This window comes from Magnolia sinica, chromosome 7 (assembly GCF_029962835.1).
Source record: "Magnolia sinica isolate HGM2019 chromosome 7, MsV1, whole genome shotgun sequence".
Lineage (NCBI taxonomy): Eukaryota > Viridiplantae > Streptophyta > Magnoliopsida > Magnoliales > Magnoliaceae > Magnolia > Magnolia sinica.
In genome coordinates, this window is record NC_080579.1 from 91856759 (window position 1) to 91863958 (window position 7200).

Consider the following 7200-nt stretch of genomic DNA (forward strand, 5'->3'; position numbering starts at 1 on the left):
ATATATATATAAAGACATGTATTGAAATATAATAGACTAATGTAATAATAAAAATATTAGCATGTATTCACCCGATCAACCCAACTGAACCCGCTTCAGTTGAGCTTAAGTTGAGAATTTTCAACCCAAGTTTGGGTTGGGCTAGGATTGAGCACCAACCCAACCCAACCCAACCTGCTCAACCATATATCAGATGTCCATGAAAATATTTCTCAGTCTTAAGCAGATTGGGTGGCGAGATGCAGGGCCTACTGTGATGCATGTGTTTTATCCACGTTGATCATCCATTTTGTGGTATCATTTTAGAGCATAAGCCTTAAAATGAAGTAGATCGTAGATTAAGTAGACCAAAACATAGGAAACAATTGTGATTTTAAAATGAAATAGATCCAAGATTAAGTAGACCAAACATAGGAAACAATTGTGATTGAACACCTAATATTTAAAAAAATAATAATAATTAAAAAAAAAAAACTTGCTGGGCCCACAAAAAGTTTTGGTTCAAGCCTGTTGTTTTTGGTTTTTTGGTTTTCCCTTCATCTAGATTTGCATTAGCAAATAAGCATTACGGTGGGCCTAGGAAGGTTTCAACGCTGGGTGTCATTATCCACCGTGTTTCATGTGGTGTGGTCCACTCGAGCTTCGGATCTGCCTTAAAATGAGCTGGAAACAGTGATGGATGGTGTGGATATAAAACACATACATCACGGTGGGCCCACAGTGCCTAGGGTCACTATCCAATCCGCTTCCTGCTGAATCCATCATAGACTCCAAATCAATCATTTCAACCGTCCCAGTGTCCAAATCCAACTTCTACCACTATAACTTAATGCTCTGAGTGAAGGTAGACCGTCCTCATTTTATTCGCACTCGTGGTTAGTGCCACCTTACATGTCAGTCTGACTTCCCACAGAATGGGCACGTGTACTGCGTGTAGGGTTCCATAAATAGGCGATGTCTCTTATAGGATATGGAGGGACTTTAGCCGTTTGATCCGGATCAAATTCAGTGATCCAAACCATTTAGATGATGGGCCTCATCATGGATATGCTATACCCGATAATAAAAATCCTGCCCTGAAATATTTTAATATTTGATCATTTATCTCTTTTATTTCGAACATAAGATATCAGCTCAAGATCTTCCAATCCATAATATTTTGAGGCATATCTTGTCAGATCAACCGTTCAGATCACTGACATGACCCTACAACACCACCCAAGCTCTTTGTGGCCCATCGTGTTGCATCTATGAAATCCATTCCGTTCATCAGGTGTGATCCTCAATGTTAGAATCTGGGAAAAAACATCAGCTTGATCCAAAACTCAAGTAGGCCACGCCACAAGGAACGATAGGGATGAGATGCCAACCGTAGGTTTGTGGGTGGGGCAACCATGGCGTTTTATCTTTCATCAAACCCGTTCATCAGGTGTATATTACAGGGATGAAGAGAATATACGAAATCAGCCTAATCCAAAACTGAGATGGGCCACAACACGTGAAGTTAGAGGTTTTAGGCGCAATCTTACACTGTTCACATTATTGTAGCCCATTGAATTTTTTATCAGTCTGGTATTCTGTATGTACGGTTAGCAAAAGGGTTATCACCTGATGGACGGAGTGGATTTCACAAATACAACATGACATCTTATCCTATCATGATCATGGTAAAATGGACGGCCGTGACCGTTTGTATAGAAGCAGGCCAAGCAACAATTTTGGGCCATCCGTTTGTTGGGTCAGGTTGTGGATCGTTTATAGTACTAAAGAACCATTTTTTAGGACAATCCTAACCATCCCATCCATCGCTTGAAATGGATGGCTATAAAAACACAAGTAATCGACACGCGGATCATCCAAGCGTTGTGACCATTTCATGGTAATCAGGGTCTGATGGACAGTCGGGATCGATCTAATTGGAACAGTCCCTCCAGAGTGCTTTAATACTCCTGCAGAGTATGACGCATGATACGCAGGCAATCAGAAATTTACATGTGGAATACATAAACTCAAATAAAACCATCTAAACTGCGGATCCAACTGTCACTATATCACAATTCCAAAATCAGATTGGCTGAGTAATCGTGGCCCCTGATTCAAAGACACTTGTTTGTTGAACTAGGACCGTTGGATATTTTTCATTTTAAGCCATTGAATATCCACCAATATGATGGTCAGGTAATTCAATAAGCATAAAAGTTGATGGTCAGGTAATTCAATAAGCATAAAAGTTGGTTCATGGTACATGTAGACTGAAACTTATAATTTGGACAGTTTAATTTAAATTACTTCTATACCTCCTGCGTATGATAAATGCACCCTGTCAGAGCATCAAAGTTCTATTTTTTTAGTGGGTGATGACTGAATCACGTTGGGAGAGGATTTGGTGATACCTGGGTAACGCCCATTAATAGTTGTTACCCTTACCGTGTGGGGCCCACCTTTATGAATTTTTTAGTATATCAACTCCACCCATTCGCTTTTTAAGCCAATTTTAGTACCTTATCTGAAAATTTACGTATATGTAAATCTAAGGTGGACCACAACACTGGAAAAAGTGTTGAATCACTATTAAAAACTTTCTGTAAGCCATAGAAGCTTTAGATCAAGCTGATATTCGTATTTTCCCTTCATCCAGGTCTGATTGACCTTATAAATGGGTTGGATGGAAAATAAAAATTACGAAGATGCCAACGGCGGGCCTTGGGGAGTTTTTAATGGTGGGTGTTGATACACCACTTTTTCCTGTGCTGTGGTCCACCGGAGATTTGGATCTGCTTAAATTTTGTTATAACACACTAATATAGTCTTTGAAAACAGATGAACGGTGTGGATACACTAAAATCATCAAGGCGGGCCCCTAACGTAAGGGTAACACCCACTGGGATGTTAGCTGCGTAACACCCATTCCGGTCCCGCTGATTCATGGGAAGTGCCATACAGATGGGCAAAAGGAGGTTTTGTTTTCTTTGTTTGGTTGCAATTAAATTGCAGCCAATTGTTTTGCTTTTCATATATGGGTGTCAGATGCAACCAATGCAAGTGCACATTCACAGATGTGTCATCCTGTCATACACATGAACTCGTGCAACTGTTTTATATATATATATATATATATATATATATATATATATATATACACACACACGGAAACGCTCACCTGCGAACCAGTTCGTACGTACTACGTACGAACTTTTTTGAGAACCCATCATACGTGATGTGGATCCATAATCTGAACCGTTCATGTGAAGCAGCACCTCGTGAATCCCCCCGAGCCCAAGTTTTACTTTGATCTAAAACTTTATGGGCCATGGAAAATGAAAACAGTTTCCTCCCTTGATTTGTATTTCTTTTCTGTGGCCCACCATAATTTTATATCAGGGTGAAAATTTGTCACATGGAGTTTCATGGGATTCCGCATCACATGGACCGTTCAGATTAGACACGCGTAGGTGCGCAGGGGAGCATGACTCATATATATATATATATATATATATATATATATATATATATATATATATATATATATTAAATGTTTGCAACCCACCTATGGTCTGGTGGACCTGCACTGATTTTCCACGGATGGGTGAAGTTTTGAACTCACTGAGTCAGGATGAGTTGACTCGGAGTGAAATTTGAGTCATTCTAGTGCTGCCCATCTTTGGAATGAGTTGACTCGATGAGTCGGCACGGACTTGATGGGAAAACCCGATCTACGTGAGTCAGGCTGATTCATTCCTGACTCAGGTGAGTCGTGACTCGACTCAGGGTTGAATTAATTGATCCTAGTCACGGGTCTTTTAGCATGGTTGCATGCTTAGACGCAGCAAAGATGGCTAGATGCGCGTGAAATCCATCCTGTCCATCAAGTGCATCACCACTTCTTTAACATTAGATGAATGGATTGGATGGCATCTGATCAACATCGGTGTGCTCTGTAGAAAACTAAAGGTGGGTGTCCCATCTGAAGTTTTTCCTAGGGTGTGGCTTACCTGAGCTCCAGATTGTTATGGTTTTTAAATTATAGCATGAACATGAGTCAGCGGACCTGATGGATGGATTTGATCTCATGAAAGTTCTACCCATGAGGCTATCGGTGCATTAGGGACCTGGCGCTGCTCATTTCTAAAATTGGCTAGGTAGGTCACGATATGAATGTGCCGTGTCTCGAAAATCGGGTTAGTCTGCCGATGAGGGCGGACCGCCGCTATTTTCATCCTAGCCATACATTGTTCTACATACCTTGTTGCCTATTTCAGGCAAGGGCATTTTCAAGGATGGCCCACGGTACCTGATTAACAATACGGATCTCACAAATGCACCTGTAGATTCTCACTATATATATAAAGAAAAAAATCAAACGTCTCCACTCATCAGGTGGTACACAATCTTAGGAATAACTGGGCATGTTAGAAAATTGTTGAGTCTATTTTAGTTACAACGTGAATTTTTCTTATAAATTTTGGCTGATGTAGAGAGGGTCGCCGACATTTTCATGTACAGGATGAACCAGAGAAGACCCAATCGATGGCGGAAGTCATCAAGACTGTCAGAACTTTAAAACAGGCATATCTTGCAAAATCAAAATGAGTTACTCGATGTACCATATATTATCTTGGGGTAAGACAAGCTACACGCTGAACATGCGAGATTCCATCATATCGACGTTCAAATTCCATGTTTATTCCCGTTTTTATTATTTTTTAGTAAGTTTTAGTTTGATTATAACTCTTCATTCATTAAGCTTTAAGAGAATAATGTGGTTAAGCCATATAGGACACTATACTATAAATAGAAAATTTTCTATTTAGAGTAAGTTGCGAATTCTAAGAGTTTTAGTTGTAGTTTGATTTTTAAATTTCTCTCATTGCTTAATATCCCTATTTAAAGGATTTTGAACTCATTTATTTTATTTATTAATCAAATATCGAATTTTATAGAATTTATTTATATTTTTCTTGCTCTTTCATCGCGGATTTGAGAAGTCTATGTGAGGAGTCTTGTAACACCTGGCCCAACCAGAACAATGTCCTGAGGCATCCACGTAGGATTTGCCGCAGGACCGCTCGATAAAACCGCTTGTGTGAGGGGTACCACCAACAAATTAACCCAGGTTATCCCATCAAGGCAGTCAAGTCTGGTTGTGTTCGGACTAAGTGCAGGCCGTTAAGCCAGATAGCCTGTTTGTACTTGGCAACAGCCGTGCGGGCCGTATAGCCGCCAAGGAAGGTGAGAAAAATCTAAAAATTGAGGAGACCATGGACCTCACTGGACTTATGGTCCATCACGGACCATGGACTCAGCAAACGCATAAAAATTAATTATCCGCGCCGTCCAGACGGCGCCCGCTAAGCGCAACTCACCCCAACCTTGGCCTAAAGGCTAGAATTTTAAATCACTGACCTTTTTAAATGAAACTGAGATATTAGGCATTTCAGCTGTCGGATTTCTTTTAAATTTACAATGAAGGCCAAAAACATTTCTCTACACCTGTCCACAAAATCTGAACCCTGATCGTGGAACGATGGCCGTTTATCGCAGATCGGACCCGTACGATAACATCTCGCATCCGTTTGCCTTTAAATTTTACACGGCCCTTCATCAGGCCATAGGACACTTATCCTATAAATTTCATGGGGGGAGGGCATCAGGGCAATCCCAACCTTCAGAAATGGACTCCACGTGGCCATTTAAAGATCGGGCCCCAACCTTCAGAAATGGCCCAAAAATACAGGATATAAGAATCCTTTAGCACCCACTCTCATAAATTTTCCAGCAACAAGAGAGAGAAGAGGGAGAGGAGAGAAAGAAGAGAAGAAGAAGTGAGAGAAGGAGAGTGTAGTAGGTGGTAGGGCCAAAGGAAAACTTAGATGCTTGGTGAATCCCCTTCCTCTTCCCCATATCCACAACTACAAGCGCGACTTTTAACCGATTGGGGAGGTAACCACTCATCTTCTATAGAATTTCTTTAAGTTAAGCTAGATCTTGCATGTCATCCTAACATGCAAATGCCTTTGACTCAAGACCTTGACAAATCGACCCGCGAGTCTGGCACTCCTAGGTCATTCTTTCAAGCTCTCAACGATCCATAGGTGCAGACTATTATCTTTAGGTGACCAAGTACCAAATTTAGGATAAATTTAATGATTATGAATGTTATGGTGATGTACATGAGTAATCTAAAGAAAACCTAGCTAAGAACCTACATGATAGGTCCACCCAATTTACATGAAATGATTAATTATTGTTTGTTTGTTCTTCAACATGTTTGGGCATGAAATTAGTGTTGCATGTTCCTCTCACACATAATTCTTATATGATTTCCCTGTAGGATGCATGATTGCATTGTTCCTTATTATGTTCTTGTAATATGAGGCATGTATTGTTCTTGGTCTCTTCGGTAACCCAGCACCACACACACACACATATTTAAATTCATGCTATTGAGAGTAGTTGCATTTATATTAAAATTTTGAATTTTTATGCTTGATGTATGATATGCATGATTTCACCTGTACTAGAAATGAACCCTAAATTGTTGAAGTGTTATTGAATAAAAATCCATTTCTGGATTGGTCAAGGAATTGAGATTGGTGAAGGTGGTCCCGTTGATAGGACCATCTTATAACTAGACTAACGAATTTGGGCGGATGTGAATGGGTGACAGTAGTTAGACTACGTGGGTTGCTTGCACTCAATGTCGTCCGTTACGTACTCGCCTGAACTTGAAAAGTCTAATCTACTTACTGACCAACCATGTTTGTTAACCATGCCTATTCACACCTGTATGGAACCTAGGACACCCCTCGCCCACTGAAACCTATTGACAACTGCTAGAAATCGATTCACTGTTTCGAGAGCCGGGCATGGTGGAATGGGACACTATGTCCGAGCTGTCGGCATACGCTAGGGTGACGAGCCTCCCCTTAGTGACCGCGAGCGATCCTACTTCCCAGCACTCCCCATGTGCTTGAAACCGGGGATGGAGACCTCGATGGGATCAAGGATCGCGGGGTCCTAGTCTCGCAAGTTGAGGGGCCTTGGCCTCACAAATGGTTAAGGGCATTGATACCTTCAGGGTGTACCAGTTTTCCCAATCTACTGGATGAATGGAATTAACTAAAGACTCGGCTAATACGTTCACAATCGCATTGCATTAGTTAAGTTGGCGACTCGGCAATTGAGGTCACAATGAAGGAG